Source organism: Mycteria americana, chromosome 3, assembly GCF_035582795.1.
Source record: "Mycteria americana isolate JAX WOST 10 ecotype Jacksonville Zoo and Gardens chromosome 3, USCA_MyAme_1.0, whole genome shotgun sequence".
NCBI classification, from domain to species: domain Eukaryota; kingdom Metazoa; phylum Chordata; class Aves; order Ciconiiformes; family Ciconiidae; genus Mycteria; species Mycteria americana.
The window spans coordinates 70702430-70727332 of NC_134367.1; the positions used below are offsets into that span (position 1 = coordinate 70702430).

The following is a 24903-nucleotide window of genomic DNA, read 5'->3' on the forward strand; positions in this document are numbered from 1 at the left end:
CCTCCTCCTCTCTGTTCCTCCGCGGTTTATCTCTGAGCGGCCTCACAGCAGGAGGAGCGTGGTTCCCAATGTACAGGAGCCAGCCCAGGCCGATCCCGGGCACAGGCAACTACAGCAACCTCAGAGCCAAGGCCGGGCACCAGCTGAACACCAGGTACGGCCCCGTCCGCCTTTATACGAACACCCGAACCCAAGAGCCGGCTTTCGGAAAGGAAAGCAGAAGCTGTCGCTGCGGTGCAGACCTCCCCAGGCTGGGCCTAAAAGCGGCCACAGTAGCAGAGGTACCATTCCTGACTGTGGCAAAACACAAGGGAGAAGTCTGAAAGATGGCTCTGCGGCCAGGACTGGTCCTCTGCACCCCGCTACCCCCCAGCACTTCTGCACCCGGGGGTGACCCAGCGGCCCACCCCGGCCTCCTTCCAAGCTGCACAAAAATGCCCTGGGAGCTGCCCTGGAAACAAGCTAGTCCATGAAAAACAAGAGCTGGAGACTCACTGCCCGTACCAGCCAAATATTGTGCCTCTGAGCACCATAACCACATGGTTTAATCCTTCTCTAGGATCTTATGAGGTAAGGAGAGAGAGGCAGGTACATCCTACAACAGTTAAAGCTATTGCTTTGATCAGTATTTCACAGAAGAAAACTATAAAGCAACAGCATCTATTCAGACTCATGATGTCAAAGTTCCAAAATAATTCAGAAGAAACATCCAGTTCCTGCACATCCGCTCAGGTACACAGCTGCAACAGGCAGCAGAGACTGCCCTCCAACACAACCACTTCTGCACAAGCAAATGAGAAAATATCAGGCCTTACAGTGTCCTACAACAACTACCTGAATTCTGGTTTTAGACTAATTTCACTTTAATGAACCATGATTTGAGAAACCACAGTTAACAAAACTGGAAAACACACACGAAACAATAATGATTTGTTCAAAAGACTGCCTATGCAGGAAGCAGCTCCGGCTTCAAATACCACATTCAATACCACTGGTTTGCACCTTTGATTACATTTAGCTTCTCCGATGGCAAATTGAAAAGAGTATGACTTAATCTGTCTGGGAGAGGTTGTTAAGACTGTTTGATTAACAGGTCTAACAAGGCCAGCCACATAACTGGACAAGACCATTTCTTTGTAAATACAGCAGGTAACCCCATCTCTATGAGCAGCATTAGCTCAATAAACATAACATATTCTGCAAATCAAAGATAAGTCATATTATAATTCACACCGTGTTCACATTCATATTATAATTCATCATAAATTATCTCTAACTACCATTGTTCATGCAGTCTATCAAGAGGCATCTCAACAGAAGTGTGATTCACAACTTCACAGGAATGCTGGTGGAAGGTTTTTGCTATCACTGTGAACGCTGATAACTGTATTACTACTGATAATAACTTGCAGGAAGGCAGTGCGTAGTAATACTAGACGAGTTTTCTGCATCTGAAAAAGGGAAATATTTCCTCTTCTGAATTCACTGCAAATGTATAAACCTCCTGGATCAGTTTCTAATCACGTATGCTGCTAACATGTCAAGAAGTTGCTGTGGTCTGTAAAAAAAAAACTCATTGGAAAACAACACCTTGGAAATTTTCAAACTTTCCTTATATTAAAAAAAATTTTAAAAAGTATATATCTGTGTTAACCAAAGTTTTTGATTAAACTCTACTGGTTAAGCCCTGTAAGAAGTACAGAGTGATAGATCACGAAGGAAAAATGTCATAAGAAAATGAAAGACTTTTTTTTTTTTTTTTTTTTAACAGCAGTATGTCTTAGCACAAACATTTGTGTGCTGTCCCTGTGTCAGACAAATGCTCTGCAGCCCTTCACACACCAGAACAATGGCTCCCAAAGTGACGGAAATGCCACCATCCAAGAATCCCGGCAACATTAATACTGCAGTGTTTCCTGAAACCGCTACAAGCCATAAACAACCGTGGAGAAGTCAGCCTGAAATGCCATTTTGACTCCATCTGTGCAGCAACCGAACGGTGCACGAGAGCCGGTACTTGCTCCTACCCAGAGACAGCACGCAGCCCTGCCACACAGCCCAAACCTTGCCACAGCGCTGCCCGGCCACGCGCTGAACGGCTCTTCTGCTCCGGGCATCTCCAGCAGCGAGGGAAGAGGGGGGCAGGATTCATCCCCTCTGATCTTAGCTAACTTGGTAAATTAACCAGTAATCCAAGTTCCTGCTACAGTTAGTGGAATGACCCAGGCATTTCAGAGTCTAATTCATCTGCTTTTAAATAAGTGCCAGAGATAGCTGGGTGCTCGTACTAGCTGTTCTCTTCTGAGTAATCTTGCAGCCAGAACATATGCATGCCTCCTCTCTTGCTATGAAAATAAAAGATACAAGCTACTCTATGAGGTTGTGTCAGGTTCCCCCCCCCCCCCCCCCAATAACATACTCATCAACACTTTCAACTGCTACTTTTCCTGGAAATAAGCCTTTCCTCTTCTGTGACAAGTTGCACATCTTGCAGTAATTGAAAAAAAGGAGAGCACCAGATAAGAGTATCCTGTCTGCCTTGAAATAACTCTCCTACTTCCTTTTCCAAGATAAGAAACATCTGCACATAACGGGCATTACTACATGAAAGCTACCTCTCTTCAAGGAAAAGCCTAACTGAAAATTCAAATACGTTCTACAACTAGAAGAATGCTCATGGACGTGGCCTGGTGTAGCAATTCAGGTATGTTACAACCTGAGCAACAAGGGGGTGCCGTCGAGCTGTCCAAACTACGTGCAAGCTTTGTCTCTCATCCAGAGACTAAACTCGTAGTTGCCTTTTTGCTCACCAAGTAATTATAAAACACAAACTACACCGTGTATTGCTTTTCTTTCCTGTGCTTCCCAGATTCTTTTTCTAGCTATTCTTCTCCATCACCTCCTCCTTCCCATCTTCCCTTACTCTCACATCAGCGCCGCGAATTTCATCCGCTGAACAACTGTTCTCCATCCCCACTCCACCTCCTGCAGAAGTCCCCCTTCTTCAACACACGGCTGCTCCCTCCGGCCCCTGCCAGCCACCCCACCCGCTCCTCCTCTCCCTGCTTCCTGCTCCGACCGCAGCCTGAGAACAAGTCTCCAAAACCCAACCAGTTACCCACGCGAGGAGACGCGGCAGGTCGGGTCGTGCCCGCTTGGTTCACCTCGAGCAGCTTTCCGCTGCGGGCGCTGGTTTGAAGCCAGCTGCCTGGGAATGTGGGCAGCGAGGGGGGCCGAGCACCCGGAGGAGGGAAGCTCCTCTGCTGCATGGCCCTGTCCATCGCGCCTGCCTGGTTGTCCCCACACGCTTACCTCGCTGCATCACTTGGCTTTTGCAACCTGGCCTTTAGGATACGGGTAACACTTTTTGCTACAGCTGCGTGCTACAAATCTCTCGTACGAGGAGAAATGAGGACGTCTGAGCCAATGCCTGCGAGACAGCCAGATGGCCGTGCTGTCATCCTGCGGGTTTATGCGGGCTTCTCCCACTCACATCCTTGGACTTCAAGTTCCTCTGCCCACCCCGACTAGCAGGAGCATCGACTTCTGTTATATTTCTTCATTCCATCTGTGCCATGGCGTCAAAACTAGCTTTGAATAATCTTTGAACAGCTACCTTTTCTTCCACTATAACAGCTTATTAAAGAAAACAAAATGAAGCAGTGAATATGAGCTATATATTATGCAGAGAGAGCACCGATGCTCTGAAATCAGACCATAAATCAAGATCAGTTTCCCCTGCAACATAAAGTTATTTGTAGCTAGCTGCCTCCCTCCCTCTGGAAAGCCTCCCAGCCTAAATGTACCGTGACATCCGAGTTGCTGGGTTTTTGTTGCTCTGAAAATAGAGGGGACAGGCGCAAACACGTCCTAACCACCAGCTGAGAGAAGCAGAGGGACTCCAGAGGTGATGCAAACCATCATGCAACTGCGGCGTATCGGTGAGCAGAGCGAGGTGCTGCCTGCCCAGCCCTGCCTGTGCCCCTCGCACCGATGGCTTCAAAGACTTGAACCTGGGAGAAGGCCACCGTCAGGCCCTTTTCTAAGGGCATTAAGAATGGCTCACCTAAAAGACAACTCTGCATGTATTTTGGCAGCCCACCTTCCAGGGAGGGTTATCTTCCCACCAGCACAGCCTCTCCAACGGGCTCGCCAGCTGGTGCCAGCGTCACGAGGGGAGTCCCGGGGGGGGACCCCGGGAGGGACCCCCTTTCCTGCAGCTGCTCTAACGGCTCCTGGCCGCTATCTGGTGACCCAGGCAGACCCTGGCACCGGCTGCGGCTGCCAACAGGAACCCCACCCCAGACCACTGCTGCTCCCTGACGCGCCCGATACTGCACAGCCCATCTCCAAATGCTCCATTATCTCACCAGAAACATCTGAATGCGTTTTCACATAGGAACTCCACAGCAGCACAAGGTCCGAGAGCCCAGCTCTGCTTCTTAAGGGTGCAAGGAGGGAGATTTGATTTGTAGAACTCGGGTACAGAAACGCAAGCCCCATCATCCAATTAAACAGATAAACGCATCATAACATTCTGCAATTATATCCATCTACCATCTTCCTTTCTTTAGCTAGCAATATCCCAACTGTGTATTTGCACATTACATTGCTGAATTTAGGCGATAAACTCCTCTGAATGTGTGACACATTCTTGATCTTTACCAGCGAAACAACAACTCCAACCTGTATCTTTCACACTGGTGCAACTGAGAACCAAAGTGAAGTCTGTATTTTCCCATTTGTCTGAAAAGCACACCCTACAATTAAGTCACAGAATAAAATATCACAGTGCCAACAGGTAGGGGAAAAAAGTGACAAGCTTTGAGAGTAGCTCAAACAATTTCCTTAAATAAATGGAAATTAATTTACATTTCTTCTCATGCAAATCATCATTTTTGTGTTGTTGGTTTTATTTTTTTCTTTCAGTACATCTTTTTTTTTTTCAGGTGTGCATGAAGGAAGTAGGAATGACACTACGACTAAAAAGATATAAGCACAAAACAAGATGAGTCAATTTTTTTAAACAAAACCAAAATATTCTTTGATTTATTAAATGATCAAAGATAATTCTATCTTTCATCAATATTGTTGGAATGTTTAGAGAACTACTGTGTTCAATTACTTAAAAGACAGACATAGGCAATTTGAAGAAACGAAAAAGGAAGGACAACACTCTTTTCTAAAGAGAACAAAAAATGGAAAGCAGAATATTCTTTCAGTATATAAAAGGCTGTTATAAAGAGATTTGGGATCAGCTGTTGGCCAGCCTCATCAAGAATAGATGAGAAATAAATCAGCTTGATTTTCAGTGAGGAAACCTTTGTACAGATGTCAGGAAAAGCTTTCTAAGTGTAAGGACATCTAAGACCAAGCTACTTCAGGAAGATTACATATACAGACAAATTAGCAAAAAAAAAAAAAAAGGCAACGTGGGAGGGAAATGACGTATTATCCCTTACAATGGTGCTAAAAGCCTCCAGTAACTGACTGTGCCAAAATGAAACAAAAAATGGTTGTTGCAAGTGTCAGCAGGTTGGATCCATTTTTACAGGAAATAGGCAAAAGCAATTATTTCCAAATAAATAACGCACAGCTTACAACTAATGGCTTTGAAACTTTTTAATACTGTATTTGCTTGAAAATAGCCCTTTCAGATCTAGACTACATTTTGGGAAAAATCATAGTACAAACTTTCCATACACTCCTTGCAGAAGTGTTTGGAAAAAAACATCCACTAGCTGACAGTACAGTTCTGCACTATTTTTTTTTTTTTGTAATGAAAACTGATCTTCATGACAAAGTCAGTTTTCTGCATCACATACCGAATATTTTGTTACTTTTTAGCCAAAAACTAATCTACCACTTTGCAGTGTAACACTTGTTCTTTTCTTTCCACAGTCTAGACAGAAGCAGTGACTCTAACTACGGTTTCCAAACCCTTTCAGTTATAAAACCTCAGTTTTAAAGTTTCACATTTTAACTAATGACATGGTTCTGACCAGGACTGTCAATAACCATAACTGTTTGTTGCAGGAGGCAACGCTCAGCACTACAATCAGGTTGCCATCTCTGTCCCAGGAGGGCAAATCTTCCTCAAAGTTGCCAAGGGCAGGGAGAGAAAGAAAAAACCAGCAGTGGATGAATGCTGACCCAGATCTCATTGATGGTAAAAACCCCACAGCGTTCAGTGATGCCAACACTTTGTCTAAGGAAATTATTACAATTTTCTGCTAACGTAACTAGTTCAAAAATCAGGCTGTTTACTGCTGAATGCCACCTGCTACTGCCTGGCGAAGCATGTTCAAACAATTACACAGGGAATATTACCCTAACGAATGGGGCTTTTTATTTACAAATCCAGAAGTGCTGTGCTGAAGTGGTATTGTTATCCCCAGTGGAGGGCGGGAGGAAGAGGGGGAAAGACAGGGAGAAGAGAGATGGGCACACGGACAAGAGGGCTTCTCCAGGCAGAATGGTGGCCAAGGGATGGATGGGGCTCAGCTGCCCCAAGCTCCATTGCTGCATCTTTTCCTATAGGCTGCACACTTAATTCAGGGGGAAAGGATTTCATGTTGTACGTTGTCTGTCAAAACACATGCAGAAAAGCAGCAGCTGGTAAAGCAACATATATTGCTTATTTCATCACATTCTGCAAGAACCTGGAAGGGCACATGGTGGGTCAGGCTCACAGGTCCACTTAGGAAAACTAGTGTCCAGCAGTGACCAGCAGCAGCAGAGGCAAAGCAAGGTTTGGGGGGATTTACAGAAATACAGTAATCATGAAGCAGTCTATCAAGGACTGCAGCCTATTTTCTTTTTTTAAAACAAAAATATGTGGACGAATGTTTCTTTAGAAAGAAAAAAACTTCAGTCACGCAATCTGTGTTGTTCAGGTAATCAAACTAGATGATCACAGTGATCACTTCTGGCCTTGCAATATATTAATGTTAAAAAACTGTCAAATGTCAGCTTCATTCTCTATGTTTTTCCCCATGAAGTCCAAAAAACTTAGGAAACCCACCCCTCATGTCCTGGATTTTACTATAAATCTTCCTTTACTGATTCTACAAAAGCTTTGAAAATCAAATATCTTTTCATTTCCAACTTCTGTGAATAATCAAAACTTTGTTCAACACTATGGCTTTTATTCCAACATACATAAATAGCTTCTTAACTTGCACAAAACCTGAAACCACTTTAATCAATCGGTTATATATAGTCTGGATAAATACTGATTTTGAGATTCTGGGTATACAGCCAATCCTGTGCTATTTGCTAATACTTTGATCTAAATGCACATTATTTTAAGAAGAAATGAAAAATATTCTGGGAAGAACAAAGCCAACAGTAAAGAAATTACAGCCTGTAAAAGCTAGAGGATATGTACATTAGCTAAAAATGCAACTTGTTCCAAAAGCATTTCAGAAGACAGAAATACATTTAGACTTATCACAAAATGAGACACAAATATCCATAAATTTGTTATTTTGTTACTCCCACAGGAATTCACTCTTGATTTTCCAGAAATCTACCACTATATTAAGTATATTTAATAGCATTAGTAGACAGCACTAGAGTCTCATTGCATGTGTAACGCAGTGCTCCATTTTCTATGGCAGCATTATAGCGCAGGTGATTTATGTCTATGTAACAGAAAGGGCTATTCTGTAGAAATATCACAGGAAATGACACACAGGAAATAAACCAACACAGACATCTTACAATCATTTCCTAAGCTCTAGCGCAGCAATCTGCTGAGCTCCTGAAACAACCCAGATGCTGCTGACACAAGGAATGAACAAGCACCAAAGGCTTCCCTCTCCCAGCATGGCTTCTGGGTCCTGAGAGGAAAAAAGGATGAACAAGGCAAGAAACTATGGAATAGTTTGTTATTTGCCACCTGGAAATATGCTTTATTGGGTATTAACTGTTCAGTACTGTCATGGTTCATCTACGGTGGCTATGGACAGATGGGGGGACCTGCAGCGGCTGTGAAAACAAGAAAGCTGAAGATTAATGTGTGGTGAATGCTCAAGTAATGGCTGGGGGAAAGGTGGCCACATGGAAAAAAAAGGCACAGTAAGCCTCATGCCAGAGCTTTCTCGTCTTCTCCTCGTCTGTCTCCCTCATGGAAGGGGACTTATAAGAAAGATGGGAATAGACTTGTTAGTAGGGCCTGTAGCGATAGGACAAGGGGTAATGGTTTGAAACTAAAGTATGGTAGATTCAGACTAGATATAGGGAAGAAATTTGTTACAATGAGAGTGGTGAAATACCGGAACAGGTTGCCCAGAGACTTGGTGGATGCCCCATCCCTGAAAACATTCAAGGCCAGGTTGGACAGGGCTTTGAGCAACCTGATCTAGTTGAAGATGTCCCTGCTCATGGCAGGGGGGTTGGACTAGATGACCTTTGAAGGTCCTTTACAACCCAAACCATTCTATGATTCTATGAAATATCCCCAGTTCCATTCAGATGCCATCCCATCAGCACATGTTATTCTAACCCTCAAAAGCACCCATTCCCTTCCCACAAGCTCCTACTGCATCAGGTAGCAGACAAAGTAAAAATTCAGTCCCTGCCCTCAAAAGCACTTAATTCAGGTTACAGCAAGATATCAACAGATGCCAAGAAATAATCATGTTTCAGTCAGGTTTGCCAATGTGCAACAGAAGACCACGTCCTGGAAGCCAGATGAACTCAATAACTTTTTAACATGGATTTTATTAAGGAATGCTAGGACATAGCTCATGAGGATTTAACTGAATGCACAGTATAGAGAACTGCTGTTCATCTAAGTAAATTTTACCAGTTAAAAATAGCCAGAAAATGAAGAAATATCTCAGCCTACTATCTCATTATTGCTCAATATTCTACTATTCCCACTCACCCTTCATACAGCCTTTTAATGGAAATTAAAATATATGAAAGCCACATATGCAGATATGTATACAATATATCAAAAAAAAAAAAAAAAAAAGCATCTGACATCAGTGTCCTACCTAGGCTAAGAATCAATATGAGACATCTTTATACTATTATTTTCTAGGAAAAAAGAGCAGAAGTATTCTGTATGAATTTGAATACACAGATGTCTGCACAAGCAGATTACACTGACACACACTTTAAATGTAATTATTTCTTGCAATTTTTTTCCTTACCCACTAGAGGAATTAACAGAGCTGTTTCAAGACAGCAATCAGGAGGACATCCATGTCATTCCATGTGCAATTTTACCATTAAGTACATTGAGGTCACATAGCTGGTGAAATACCTAAAGCAATGCCAGCTAAGCAGCAAAGAAATATAAGACTAGTTTTACTACTGTATAACTTAAAAGTCAAAACATATTGTCAATTTTTGTCTTAAGTGAAAGTTAGTCTGCCAGTAAACACACCCTTTCCTGGAGACAAAAAAAAGGAAGTTTTGAGAAAACCAGTACAAAATTTGCTGTAACTAGGTGAAACTTCCCACTGTAAAAATAAGTATAATTTTCTTCAGGTAACTGAAAAAGATACCTAACACGGTCACTATTACCTACAAACCAAGGAACTGTAAAATACACACATGCTGTATAAACACTCAAACCATCTTAAAACACCGTGGGTGAAATCTTGGTCCCATTACAGCTGATGGCAAACTTCCCGCTAACTTCAATAGCGACAGAATTTCATCCATTGTGCCAACTCACAAAGCAGAAAAGGGTAAATAAAAAGCTTTGAAATATAAAACTAAAACAATAAATAAGATTGCTTTAATCACCACTTCTGATGCCTTCGATCTTCCACACAATTTCCCTCCGATATGCCAACAAGCTGAAGGTTCAATGCTTAGGTAGTTGACTTATCGGTCCCTGCGATACAGATTTGGACCATGCCCTGCCCTTTCCACTGTTTCACGCCCAGCAAAACACAACACAGCAGCTCTTAGACCAGTCGCATTTTAATAGTGCGGGAAAGGATCCGCAACATTAAAACTCAGTTTTGCAGTGACTCAATCCAGAGTACTGCACTTCCTAAAACTGGAGGGGTTTTGGTTTTTTTAAAGTTAGAGGGAAGTTTCTCAGTGATCAGTGTGCAAGATCCCTTATCAGCGATGCAGGGAAGTGGGTGGCACCATTTGGTTTCCATTCAAATTCCGCTCTGGTCCCAAACGAAAGAGTTTTGGAATTATATTGTCACCTCCTCAGACACACTGCGGAGACTTCAAAGGAAGAACATTTTCTGGAAATCAAACAGCTTGGTAGGTCCAAAGGGAGAGATATACCTAAAGACCAAATGTTTTTCATAAGATACTGGACTCTAACAACTGCTGTTACTCACATACAAACTACCCACTCACGAGCAACCTAAACAGTAACTGTACCAGTGTATGAAAAGCAGAACTTTCACACAAGACCTTAACGAATGAGCTGAGGCTACATTTACTGGCCCAGCCACCTGAAAACTAAATTCTGCAACACTGTAGATACTTCTACCAGATTAGTGTTGCTACAGGAAGTGCACCGAACTCCAGACTATTGAATGATTATGTTTTCTTTAAAAAAAAAAAAAAAAAGTATTTTTAATTAGGTTTATAAAAATCCTTACTTTAGCACACCTGTTTTGTTCAGATCCATCGGTAATTATTTTTTAAATGCCAACAACAGGCCAGACAAAAAAGTAAGAAAAAATTCAAGCTACGCAAATGCATGCAACATTACGACTGGACTAAGCACAAAGTTTGCTTGTAACAGCAAATATGGAGAGGCAACATTTTCTTAAATGTTGTCTTTTAGACAGAAGAAAAAAAAACCCACAAATTTCTTTTTAATATTGTCCACGATTTTATATGGCATCAAAGGTTGTGCAAGGCATGAGTATGTGAACAAGAAACACTGATTTTGTTGTGAAGTGAGGATACTCAATATCCACTATCCATCATTTTCTTTTCTGGATCTTCTATTTCCAAGATCATTTTGCTAACCTATTTAACATTATCCTGTATTACACAGTCAATGACGTTGAAATATGTCATTCTCCAATATGAAAGTGGGACATGGTTTTTAAGAGATTAGCTCCATATACAAATTCAGCTGAAGACTGTAGGGAACATTTGATGTACATAATTTTAAGAAGAAAAAAAAAAAAAGACCTCTGACATATCAGGATAAGAGACAATATTTCAGTAAGGAAGGCAGATTATGCTGTAAGGTTTCACAGGACATTGGAAAGAGGGAGCAGAAATGAGAGCTCATCCTCAGCAGGAGAGTACATCTTTGAGCAGACAAAAAGCAGCAGCTGTCAGAACCTCGAGCAGGGATGTCCGTAGCCTGTTGATCGCAGTGGTACAGCTCAGGTGGGAGAACAATGATCTACCCTGACTGACAGTGAGCTCAGTTAAAATGCTTCCTAGAGAAATATAGACACAGATACTCCTCCTGCTCCCGTGCTCACGCACAGAGCACCACCATTTGTGCTCAAGAATTGGCATACAGACCAGGAAAAACACGGTGTGATGCCTACCAGGTATCACCCACGCTACCTACACACACCAACCCCCTGCCACCTCGCGTTACAGCAAAGGAGGATGAGCTCTCCGGCACGAAGGACAAGCTACATCTCGCTGGCCGCAGAGCAAGAGCGGGCACACAGGCAGTTATCCCGGCGGGGCTGCCGGTCGGCACCCTGGGAAGTTGCGTTCCCCTTCCCACGGCACACCCCAACAGCTCCACGGGGGAAAGGTGCCACTTGGCTCCTTTCATCTCAGTACCTTGCCAGCAGTGCCAGCTTATAGAAGTGTCAAACTGGATATACGTAACAGGGAGAGCTGCCCTGTGGCTGGAGGGTGGCATCATGAAGCTTTGTCAGGCATGCCTAACTTTTCAGTGTCATCTTTAGCAAGGCTGATAATCCCTGCCAACGGTGCAGTCAAGCCATCGGGCAGTGGAGGACGAGGCTGTGACAGACAACACCGAGGCAATGGGGAAATTGATGTACGGCTAGAAAATAAGGATAGGCAGTAACTACAGCTAGCCAACTTTGGAGATACAAACATTATCTCAACTTGAAGTCTTTATGGCCTTATATATTCCTTTTAGGGTTACACTGCAAAAAAATGCATACACCAGATCGATTATTTAGGAAATCGGTAACTGAGTTTACTGAGTTTATCTGCTGTTGCCTGTCAATAAGAAATTGTTTCCTGAATACGGAGCTTAACCAGCAGCCCACAAGGCTTCCCTCAGTTTTCTTCCACTTCCTCAGCCCGTTTTGAACCTTTCCTCCTCTAGACTACACTTGAAAATCAGTCACAGGGGCTTGCCCAAACAGCCACAAAGCTTCTTTCTGCCATGTCCCTTCCTTGTTTCGCATGAAGTTTGAATGTACACTGTTGTGTACACTGAGATTATACGTTATTGGAAGTGTTTTTAAGATTGCTCTGTTCCACGGTTTATGTGAAGGCACTGGTGCATGTCCTTCTCCCCACGTTTGATTAGTTTCCCGGTCATTCTATCACAAATTTGGGGTTTTTTTTCCCCTGGGTCTGCAGACTTCTGATTGGCATTTTCTCATCCAATCAACCACATTAGTAAGACTTTCACTTGGAAAGGAGATAAAGAACCAAGCCTTGTTTTTAATTACTTTAACCTAGGAACAATTTGTTTCAAGAGTCTACAAATGGAGTTATGATCATATCTTAATCAAACAACTGAGTCCACAGTCTTACTGCATATGCAAGTAATTCTGGGTCATAATTAAACAGCTATTAAAGTAAGCACATAGTGACCTACTTATCTCAATTATACATCAGCTTTCCTTCAAAAGAGGCTCTTCTGAAAAATCAGGTGTCCATCTTCCTCAGGCTACACCACCATTGAAGATCCAGCACGAACACATACCAAGAGGTACTTCACTCTTACCACCTTCAGTACATCCATACAGAATCACAGAATCGTATAGGTTGGAAAAGACCTTCAAGATCATCAAGTCCAACCGTAAACCTAACACTACCAAGACCACCACCACTATACCATGTCCCTAAGCACCTCATCCAAACGTCTTTTAAATACCTCCAGGGATGGAGACTCAACCACTTCCCTGGGCAGCCTGTTCCAATGCTTGATAACCCTCTCAGTGAAGAAAAATTTCCTAATATCCAGTCTAAACCTCCCCTGGTGCAACTTGAGGCCATTTCCTCTCGTCCTATCGCTTGTTACCTGGGAGAAGAGACCAACCCCCGCCTCTCTACAGCCTCCTTTCAGGTAGTTGTAGAGAGCGATGAGGTCTTCCCTCAGCCTCCTTTTCTCCAGGCTAAACAATCCCAGTTCCCTCGGCCGCTCCTCATAAAACTTCTGCTCTAGACCTCACGCTAACCAGCTCTCTTCCTAACTCAGGCGTTCAACACCTCGCGCATGGGCAAGAAATCACTCTCCAGAGCAACTTGAGAGTCTGTGTGTAGTACGGGCGTGCATGCTTGTGTCTTCTGAGCGGTGCCCAAAGGCAGAGCGACACTTTGCAGCCTACGTGCAATGCACAGCAAGTGGGTTCTTCAGCTGCATGAACCAAGAGCCCTGGGATCCAGGGAAGCAGAGCCCACCGCCCTGCAAAGGAAACGATCCACCTGCCTCCTTCCAGCGGGAACTCCAGCCAGCCAGGAAGGGCTTGGTCCTGCAGAGCCCGAGGAAGCACGCCTTGCCAGGTACCTTCTCAGTGTCCAGCACATGCTGCCCCTTCCAAGCACGCTCTAAGCTGGTAAATCAGCACAGGGCCTGCAGGGTATCAATGCCTTCCTCATGAGATTAAGTTTTAAACCACCTCTATCTCCAGAACATACTTTGCTGGAATACTTAGTGAAGCCCAAGCGGTTATTAACACTAACAGAGTCTGCACAGCTCTGCTTGTACAGGCCAGCTGCTGTAGCAAAATTCAGCTGCAACACAAATGCAGGAACAATCAAACTTGTTACTGCGATTCACCAAGTAATTTCAGGCTGTAAAACTGAACAGATGGCACTTGTGAGCTTTATTCAATATCTTGGACTTTTTAATTAGATTCCTGTTCAACTCAGTCTGCTGGTCTACAGTGGGAGACCCCAGGTTTCAAAGTAACCTTAGGAGTCCCATTGCTCTGTCTGATAGAAACCACTACGTCAGGGAACCGCTGCAGGCACAGCTCCTGCTGCTTCCACCCCAGGAACCGGTCAGCAGGTAATAAACAGAGCAGAATTACAGGGATAGTCCAAAAATGCAGCTACGCCTTAGCAAAAATGCAAATTAATGCTTTAATGCACCACACTGCTTTATAATTTTAGGATGCTCTTGGTACGTTTATCATTAGGAATCTGCCTGCCGTAATTTTCTCTTCCATGTCTTCACATGATTCTCAAATTCACCTTCTGCCACTGACAAACTCGCTCTGGGTTTTCACTGCTTTTTGGAAAGCTGCAGGTGATCACAATCAAAAAGAAACAAAACATACTGACTGTTAAAAAGCTGAAGAACTTGCAAGGCAATAAATAGTGCATCTACCCCACAGCACTGAAACATGGCAAAACCAACCAGCAGGCTCTGACGGTTGTGGCAGCCAATCCCCCAACAGACATTAGTTTCATTATATTTTAGAATCCGGTCCAATACTTCCTCTTATTAATACAGGTCAAACAAAAAGAAACAAACAAAAAAAACGAGCCCCCAACAGCTTGACTAACATGACAAATTAAGACTTTTTATGAGTGCTGCAGTGTATAAAAGTCTCAGTCACACTTTTAACCTGAGGCAAAAGAGCATGGCACAACACACCGGCACAGTAAGCCTAATTGTATCAATTACAATGGCACAGCATCACGGCTGTCCTTTTATCAAAATTAGTTAGAAGTTGACTATTTTGGGGTTGTTTGTTTGTATTACTTTACCTTTTTGAGGAGGGAAAACTCAAAAATTCAGAAGAGCTTCTAGACTGTTGTAATCATGTTCAACATAACACTGATCATTCCTGCAAATCCATTTTCATTTTATAATATATCCTGAATGTATAAGCTAGTATTAAAAATAACCTGTCTGTTTTAGAAAAGAATGGGTCAAATACTCTATTAACCAAAGAACAGCAAATGCAGAGCTCATGCATATCTACTTCTGTGGCACTGGTGCCCTAAGTTCCCTTCAAGTATCAGAACTCTAAAGTCATTACAAAATGTAGCAATGCTCCATTACATGCTGACTTTAAGAGATGAGTAGGTTACAAAATAAACTGAATATACATATTTTTAAATTTTTTTAACTGTTTGAATATCATATAACAATCAGGTCTAAGAGTCACCTGCCTGGTGTGCGTCAGTCAGAGAAAAACCTGCAACTTGGAGAGTTCTCTTGTTTATTCAGCACAATTTTGCCCCAAAGTATTTTGTCAGGCAAGAAAAGCAATCCTGTCCTAGCACGGGATGACACTGAAACCCTCTGAAACTGCAGCCCTTGCCAGTGATGTGTTTAAGTTCGCGTCAGAAACTCCTGGGGAATGAGGATGAACTGGATGTGTTCAGGTCCAACCCTGCTCCCTAGGACTTTGTGATGTGCAGAACTGCCCATAGGCCTGAACTTCCCAAAAGGTGGCTTTGTCAGGGTTGTGCAGTGGATTCCTGCTACAAAGCCCAAACACGTCTGGATTTTGTGTTAACTAGTAGCATACATGGTGTAGTAGATAGCACGGTATTGACAACAACGTGGGGTTTCTTCAATTAATAACGGCAAACAATGCTGAAGCAATTAACAATAATGAAAAGTTGATTAAACACTCTCTCATCACCCTTTTATAAAATATCATGATTAAGTCTTTTAAAATCTCTAAAACAACCCCTTTATCTCACATGACAAAACTAAAGGGGGTGGAGGAAACCTGCCCTCCCATAAGCTCAGTTGCACCAGGTCTTTCAAACCCTCAACCAAAGCGTGCGTCTCTCTCTCATATGCCATGAGTAAGATTTGTGACTACAGCAGAAAGACACCAGAACTAAACTTCAGCGCCGCTCTGTCCTTTGGGGACGGTGAGACATCAGGAGCAGGGCATTTCTTTGCTGGTAATTTTCTGTCTAATTCTGGAACGATGCAGTCTACACCAGAAACTGCTCATCCATTCCCTCTCCTTTGATAGACATCTACCACATCATAACACTCTTAATAGCTGGGCAGGAAAAAGCCTAAACCCCTCCCTCTCCCTCCTTAAGTTAAGTATAGAAAACTGCATCTGTGCTATTTACAGATTTGGATGCTTGTCTGGACTGAAGTTTTGTAAATACAACCTATTTTGAAGTCAGAGGCATTAAGAGTTGGATGAATGCCTCGAGAGAAACAATTCAGATAGCCTACATTCCCCCCAGTGCTGGTGTTCACTATTGGTTGACTCTAAAACCGCAAAGGCACCCAGCCAATATGAAACGTTAAGACCCAGGGACTAAAGCAAATTTTAAGCTGGTTGTATCTGGACCTTGGCCTATAACTGTTTCATAATCCAATTTATACATTCAGAAATAAACAAACCGACAAAATAAAAACAAACAAACCTTACGTAATTTATTTGCTCTCCGCATGCCCTGTTTCCCTCTGCATCCTGGGGTGAAAGCACGGAGGGTGGGTGGGGTGGATTCTCAACACTGCCCTTGCCGCTTCACGAGCTGAAGACTTTTTGCTGGAAGTCTCTATTTTCGTAGCACTGGCAATCTGAAAAACAAAAACTGTTTTGTTAACACATGTGTCCCTAGATACATTAGAAATAATGTATCTGAACCACTGCCAACTACATCATTAACCTCTCCCATGCAAAGCCAACAACTCGCATGCAAAAAAACCAGCTAGAAACATCTCTGCTCAATTCACACCTCACTTTGGCGTTTTGCATGGACCGCTCGTGCGCAGCAGCTAAAAACTTCTCTCTATATACAAAGGGAAGTTAGAAACCGGTAATGCAACACATTACAAACACATGCTTCAAGAGGAGTTTTTGTTAAGCTGTCCAGGTTTCCATCTGGGAAACGCACAACCAGGAAAGGCGGCTTGAAACAGGCCAGCACCAGCACGGTCCCTTTTCTACAGTGGTGGCACAGCCCGCGAACCGTGCCTGCACCACAACGGGACTGAGACCCATGCAAGAGCCCCTTCAGGCCAGTTCCCCTATGTCCTTATTTAAAGCTTCTCGCATCCCAGGCCCGGACAGGCTATAAAATCCCAGCCACGGCCACTGCAAAATAGCTGTGCGTCAGCTACAAAGATCTCCCATGGAAGTTTTCTTGCACCAGCCGAGCCAGGCTCTGAAAAGCCAGCCACGGCTCTCAAGCAGACCGATACGGAGTAACCAGCCACCCATGCCACTTTTGCCCACACCACCTGAAAATGGCAAGACAGAAGACATAGCCGCTCTTCTTGTTCAATACAAATACACTGACGGTGGTGTCTAACTGAGCTCCCAAAAGCTGGCAAGGAGAACTTGGTGCTCTACAAAGTCTGTCGTTTTCATGCTGCAAAGTGTCAGACTGTATTACAATATTTCTTGTGATGTTTAAATTGGCACGGCTGATTTTCAACAGCTTCTTCACGGCACACAGCACCTTGTCATAAAAATATCCTTATTTCTACAACAGTTAAACTGACATACCACAGAATTAAAACTAACATGAGAATTTTATCGTACTCACGCTTCAAAAGGCAGATCTTACTGAAAAGCCTGCTGATGGAGTCAGTATATACAACAAAACAGATTCCCAACTGTTACATGTAAACATGTAAAATAGAAACTAGGGCTTACTCCTCCATCTAAAGCTGTCAAGCATACAAATAGGGCAACACAGTACTAGAAGTTTCCTTTTTATAAGATTACTCAGTGAAATTACAGCAAAGTCCCAAGCTGACTTCACCAAAAAAAAAGGCTGCCCCATTAAAATAAAATGCAGACAAAATAGCAGATAATACAAGCTGCAAAACCGCCATAGGAAAGGGACAAATTAACAGAGGGCCAGCAAAGTAAAGAGCAGTATCAGGCTGCAAGCTACACCCAAGAGGAAACGTGAGTAATAAGGTGTAAGTAATATTTTTCTTAGTTGTTACCATAAAACCACTTGTAAAGTTCCAAATGCAAAATAGAGACTTGCTTTGCTGGTGGGGAAGGGTATGTATCTCTCTACACGGAACATTTAGAGCACAGACCACCAAACCCCTCCTCATCGTCGCTGTAAGAGACACAGAGCCAAGCGCGGCAGGGCAGGGCTGCGAGTGCCACGACGATGGCGTTCAGATAACACCGCCGTGACCCACGCGTCGCGGATCCCTTCTGTCGCAAAGTTCATAGCCCTGCTACCATGCCCGACGTGTACTTTTTGTCATACTTACTTTTCCTACACAATGGCACAGCATGGATCCACTCCTCAAAGAGACGCAGCGCTTCCTTCAGCATGGTACCCAGCTCCCAAACACCAGCAACTAAGACTCAAAAGACTTGGACAGTAGCTTGCTCTCACCCACATGATTGCAAAATCCCTGAGCTGAGAAGTGCACTTTTTCTTCCCGTGTTCCACCTCACTGCAGAGAGCTGCTCGGGTATTTTCCCTTTCCTGTTGGAACCACATTTCCAGCTCTTCACAGATGGGGCTTCTTTACTGACGCTTTCATAGACACAGAGTGAGACCTAGTATGACGCTAAATGCAAGGCCCGTGTCAGTATATACATGTAATTTCAGCAATGTAGAGTTAAACTCTTCCCTCATGGCAAACCTGGCTCCCCTGGATTTTTGCTGGCCCATAACTATAGGGGAAATGCAGCTGGCTGTTAGCTAATTACAGCCCAGGTGACCTCATGGTACTAACACCCAGTCATCCCAGAGTTGTAAAAGTACAGCTGAAACATTTCAATCTAGGCAAGAACAGGCAGAAATGAGAGCACAACGTTTATAGCAGGCAGATGGTGTACTACTTTTGATATAAAAGAACCAATTTATGGCAAAGTAATACAAGAGCTCCCTACCAGTCAGGTCTTACTCGGAGACTTATTAAGGACAATATCCTGCTCTGTTGGAAGAAAACTTCCTGGCCAGGGAAGAGGGCCAGATTTTCTGAAGTGCTTCCAGCACTCCCAGCAAGCTACCTCTCAGGGAGGTCACGATGCTCCCCCACAAACAGTCCATCAAACGTTGAAGGAAGGTTGCCACGGTGAATACAAACCTCCCAGCAATGCTCTACCAGCTCTGTGATAGCTGTTTCCCCGTATCTGCGCAGTCCTGAATAATAATGCTTAACATAAGGAAAATCTATAGGCCTTCAAATAAAGGGTAGGATGTTGCCGCATACATACAGAGCTTTACCCATTCAAGTATCTTTTTACAGCAGGCTAGGAGGAAACAGGCATCTTACACCGGTGACGTTGCAACACTCCCCTTTCCCCTTTCCTAACACAAGTCTTTTAATACCAAGGTTTCTCATCAAACTTCTACCCAGGGCAAAGCACTTCTGAAGGAAGCAATCTGAAAAAATCTTTCACACGTCCAAAAAAAGGGAGAAGGGTAAGTAGTAGAGTAAAAGAGAAAGTAGTAGTTAAAAGACAAAGAACTGCTCTGCTAAAGTAACAAGTCACATAAACCTCACACATCCCAGACAGATTCTAGCCTCCTGTATACTAACAATGACAAAATCCCATGCACTAAACATGGCAAATACAACACCATAGCCTCTGCCATTTAGTTAAGGACAGGCAGGTAGGCATAGCTGTGAATGTCTTAACAGAATAGATTAGACAGTAAATGCTATGGTACCAGAACTTCAGTTTGGCATTAATCTCATACTCACACTTTCATTTTCCTGCTGAATAGGGGGGTACACAAAAATAAACACCAGCAAATGGCTAGCCGGTATGGTAGTGAAGTAAAGACATTAGTACAAAGATACCATGGGCCCTTCCAGTTCTACTGTAAAGTAAGAGTGAATTACATTATATGCTCAACAGCAACATTCAAGTCACAGATGTAGGTCCTCAATTGCTATCTGGGAAGGGCTGTACAAACTCAGGGTAGATGCCACCTGCACGAGCAGGGAGCAAACACCAACTGTTGGGTTGGTTTTTGGTTTTTTTTTTTTTTTTTTTTTTTTTTTTTTTTTTCGCTGGCTTGCCAGACATCTTCAGTACAAACTATAGCCCCTGGTCAAAGCCAGTGTACAATGACGAGGTGCTGAGCAATTCAGGAACACAGCTCTGCAAACACCTCCGTTCGCTTCAGCTGTAGTACATGTCCTATGTGGAAAGGGAGGTATGAGACGCTACCAAACCTCAACAGGTCTGGCAGGAAGGAAGCAGAGAGGTGACACTTGTTCATGTGGTTCCCCTGAAGGGTTAGCTGCTTGTACCCAAACTAATGACAGCACAGTGCCCTCCTATAAAGCGCACTGCAAACAGCTCTGCAGGATAGTTACTCGCAGTATATACATCCAGACCTTGACCTCTCGATCATCAGACGGGAGAGAGATTTTAACTTCTTCTGTGCCATCTGTGTTCAACCAACAACCGGTGAACAGCCTTTGGCAGCTGTTGTAGCTTTCTGCAACAGTCCATCAGTTTGCTGCATGTGGTTTTCTTGGATTTCTGCCCCCCCCTCTTTCCCCTGGAGAAACTCAGGAATAGTCTGCAGATCAGACGCAATACCAAGAAAAGCTGCTCCTGCTTACAGAAAAAAATAAAAAATCCCACAACTTTTTCAGCCCCATGGAACAACTCTAAGTGTGCCCGTGTACCGGACAAACGCAGCCAGCGTATATTCAGTACAAGCAGCAGCACAGCTCCTGGGAGTCCAGGCTGCCCCGTGACACACCGAGCATCAGCTCTGCCCACGGGCAGCAAACCCTCCGGCCCGCGGGAAGGGACCATTGCCCGAGCGCATCCCTTCGGCCTGCCCACAAAGGCAGGGCTGTGCCACAGGGTGCAGCTCTGCCCAGAAGGCAGAAGCCGTCTGCGCGAGAAAAGCTGGACTTCACTTCCCTGCGCCTGGGTGTTTGTTTCGGGAAACTTCACATTCCTGAGCAGTTTCAGGATCTACCCTAACTGCTCTGTCAGATGCAGAACTAAGCCAAGCAGGTTATGTATGTCTGGGATGATCCAAGGCATTTCGTCCCCCGCCTTTCTTGCTATTTTCAGAATATATATCTGAAAGCACTTGAAAGTACTTTTTTATTGTTGTTGATGATTTACATTTCAGAGGCAGCACATGAACAAAAGCGCTGACCTTTTTCCTAACCTTTGACTGATCCTATGAGAAATAAGAACACCTTGTTAACATTACTTACCTTTCATTCACTGATTCTACACAAAACTAATGATCATAGCTAAAGCCTCTAACTCTCCACTCAGCAGTTTAATTAGAAAGATGATCATTGATTAATCCACTTGAGTTACTCTGGAGAAGGTGTGACTGAACAGAGATCACTCCACCCCAGAGAAATGTGCATTAATTAGTTCTGCATTAAACCGCTTTCCTCTTTATTCAACTTCAAAAAAAAAAAAAAAAAGCAAAAGCCCACAACACAACAAAAAAACCCAAACTTTCAACGTTAACCTTCTGAGGTATTTTTTATTTCACTTTATTCTTTAGGAAGTCTCACATTTTCTTGCCTTGGATTTCGTAGCCATCTATTTAATTTTTTTCAATTATTGTGTTTTTACAAAATAAACAAACCCAGGCTGGAGGTTCAATACGCATTTGCAAAGCCCTGCCAAAGAACTGCAGTCATGAATTAGTTGGCTGGGGCAAGCAATGAAGGATGACACTGATACTTGACAAGAATGTACACAGCGTTATGTACATACCACAACTGAAACTAGGTATACTCCCATCCAGCGAGTGGTTTCAGTGTCCCACTGAGGAAGACAATCAAAGAGAAAACCTTATTTAAAGGTCTCCTCACTCTTTTTTAAGCTCTCATAAAAATTCCTCCAGCCGCAGGCTGGCCTACAGCCTGATCATGAGTCTCTCACCCCTGAAAAAGGGGTAAGCCTTCCTTGACCATATCTGTGCACCACAACTCACGCTGCCCTTAGTCTGGTAAAGCTCATCCTTCACCTGCCCTTAGGGTCACAGTTCTGTCTGCTGATGCTCTGAACAGCAAGAAGGACTGGCTAACTCTTCTCTTTCCATGCAAATCCCCTCCTGGTCTCTACACATTAATAGAAAGCATCCCCATGGCATGACCTTCTCCTTGCCCACTGCCCTGTGACCAAGGGAGGTCATCTCCTTCCCACAGGTCTAGGGACAGAATGGCTGATCCCCAGGTGATTTCAAGCAAGTAACCCTCCTGCCCTATCTCCCTTTGTCCAGGAAGGTCTCCTGCAAGGTGGCAGGTAGAGTTGGTGGTGACTCAGCTCTGTCTACAGGAGCAGCCCAGTCCTTCTCCTGGTCACCAGAAAGTGGCATTAGGAAGGCAGACATGGGGCAGACCAGACAGCCAGGCTAGGCAGGGCAGGAAGGGAGGAGCAGAGCCTTCTCTTCCACATCCTAAATTACATGCTTCATATCATCTCTTCTCCTGTGTACGCTTCTTCCCATACTTGGCATTATTTATTCACTTTCAAAGCACAAGCCACCACGCAGGACACACCACAGCCCCGCAGAACTCCTGGTACATGGTTAGAAAGAATTTTTCCATTGGCCTCTGTCAACTTAATACATAATCAATATGTGGCATCAGCAGAAGTCAAGCGAGAAAGCTGATCCTACATCAGCATGCCATTTTAAGAGCATCCCAAATCAGTCCGTTGTGAATCCCTTCTCTGTTGCCATTATGCCTGCTGGTGGAAAGGTTTTTTCTAAAATTGTTTATTTCAAGGTGATTTCATCATCAACAAGCTATGGAGAAAAGAAAATAAGCTTATGTTATTGCAAAGGACTGGGACCGATAGCTAAATCTTACTGAGCCTTCTGATGGTCTTGCCAACAACCATAGATCAGTTCAATGATGCAGACTTAAAAAGAGGGTGACTAATGGGGAAGGGACACAGAAATACCAGAGTTGAGCCTGATCTACATGAGGTCCATCACAAAACCACAGCTTTCTAGTGGTGAAGGGACTAGATCTGCAGAGAGCACAAGTGAGGCCCCATCACCAACTTGGGACTCTCAATTTCAAAACATTTTTGCAGTGAAGCAACTTAAGAAAATAAACATTCCTTGCCAGGCAGAGATCAGTCATAAACCTTTTCTGAAATGGAGATGAACTCTCTTATTGTGTATTTAAAGCAATACTATAAACCAGGCCATATCTATATAAAGCAACGCTGTGGGCTTAAAGCAACAGCAGCATTATTCTCAGAGCTCAGGCTGAATACCCCTGGAACAACCCACAAACGGTGCTACTGTTCAGGATGGAGGGGGACAAAAGCAGCTCTTCATTTCCGAAGCAAAATTTCAAAAGAAATGAAAACCTTTTGCAGAAAAAGAGTTAGAGATTATTTCTGTGAAATGCTTCATGAAGCTAACAAAGAAAGCCAAAGTTGCACGTAGAAAGGTGAGCCTCAGATTTCCATAAAGCTAGCAAAATTATCAACAGGTCATTGCTCACATTTGGTGGTAGACACCAAATTTAACACTTAGATATCTACATTTTACAGATACCATGCTGTAAGAAATGCTTCAGAATATACTGCATTATCTGATATTTTTTCAAGTACTTCATTTTCCTTTTTCTAGCACATTCATCTTGTCTAAGTTTTTAGTACCTTATGTCATGCACAAGAAAATAGCCTGGTATTTTAATTCTGCGTTTTCATCAGGACATTCATAACTGATTAAAAGCAATAGAAATGGTGGGAAAAATCTACTTCAAAATATTAACCTGAAACATAGGCCAAAATTCTGTCTTTTTGCTTAAATATGCTTGTGAAAAATTCAGCACATCAAGATAAACATTTAAGGGAAACACTGGAGTTCCTCCTTCCTACCTCAGCACCTAAACTGCCTGGGAAGTCACCCACCATTAACTCCAGCTGCCAGGCAGACAAAGTTATAATTCGCCACACTGATTAAGTCTTATCTAAGATTTTATAACACAGGGTCTTGAACTGCTTAATTGTTTCAGTTTGCTCTACAACCCTTGTATTTTTTTCTAAATTAAGAGCATAAAGTTGACACTGATGATAACATTTCCATTCACACAAGTTTTAATTAGCGGCATTTTTGTTGGTAGGAGCATGCTCTGAGACAGGCAGTCTTAGTGCTAAGGAACAATCCTTACAAAAGATCCTAATAGCCTGAATAGGCTGAAAATGCTAAATGGTGTATCCTGACTGCTCCAGGTTGCTAGGACATCCATGGTAACATTTACCTTTGGGTGTGAAACGTGAATGCAAATCTGAAGTGCGACAAAACATCATTCTTCATGATGGTTAGCATGACAGATAAGCAGAAAGACTGTAAAAACAACCTAGTCAATTTATACTCAGCAAGCAATTACCTATTTGTTGCAATCCTGAGCTATTGCTTAGCCCACTGACTGGGCCAATGCTAGAGGCTGGCAAGTGCTTCCCTCTCCTTTTCCACCTCGCCCAAATATAAACTCTCTCTTCCAGAAAAGCTCCTGGTGCCTTTCAGGGACCACAACTGAGAAAGCAAAGATCTAAAGCACTTCTCACTAGGGGGAGTATTGTGTGCCCTCTGAGCAAGCTGAGTATTTTAAAATGGCTTAAGATAGGAAGAAGCAAGAGTTATCAATGCCACTATAAATGTGAAAGAACAAGAGGAACGTGGGAGAAGGGAACCCAAACGACATGAAAGCCTTTAGATCCTAACTGGAGCAATGCTGACATATCAGCAGCAACTTCATTCCCACCCTGCAGAATGAGTCAGACCTGACCTTAGTCTTGCCATCAGCCTCAAGTCATCAACTTGTATTATCCTCATTTCTTC

General features: G+C 43.3%; 2 protein-coding genes across 4 annotated transcripts in view; both read right to left on the minus strand.

The window, feature by feature from the left end:
• TIAM2 (TIAM Rac1 associated GEF 2) overlaps positions 1-16647 on the minus strand; it is a 143979-nt gene extending 127332 nt beyond the window's left edge. For both annotated transcript variants that reach the window (XM_075498947.1, XM_075498946.1), the window contains exon 1: positions 16537-16647. The gene's annotated coding sequence lies outside the window, so the exon portion shown is untranslated. The remainder of the gene's footprint in view (positions 1-16536) is intronic.
• SCAF8 (SR-related CTD associated factor 8) overlaps positions 14248-24903 on the minus strand; it is a 170033-nt gene continuing 159377 nt past the window's right edge. Inside the window, exons 21-22 of one of the 2 annotated variants that reach the window (XR_012775288.1) lie at positions 16537-16693; positions 14248-14425 (exon numbers count right to left, since the gene is read on the minus strand). The gene's annotated coding sequence lies outside the window, so the exon portion shown is untranslated. Of the gene's footprint in view, positions 14426-16532; positions 16694-24903 lie in introns of those variants that run through there. The other variant, XM_075498949.1, reaches the window with a different exon arrangement.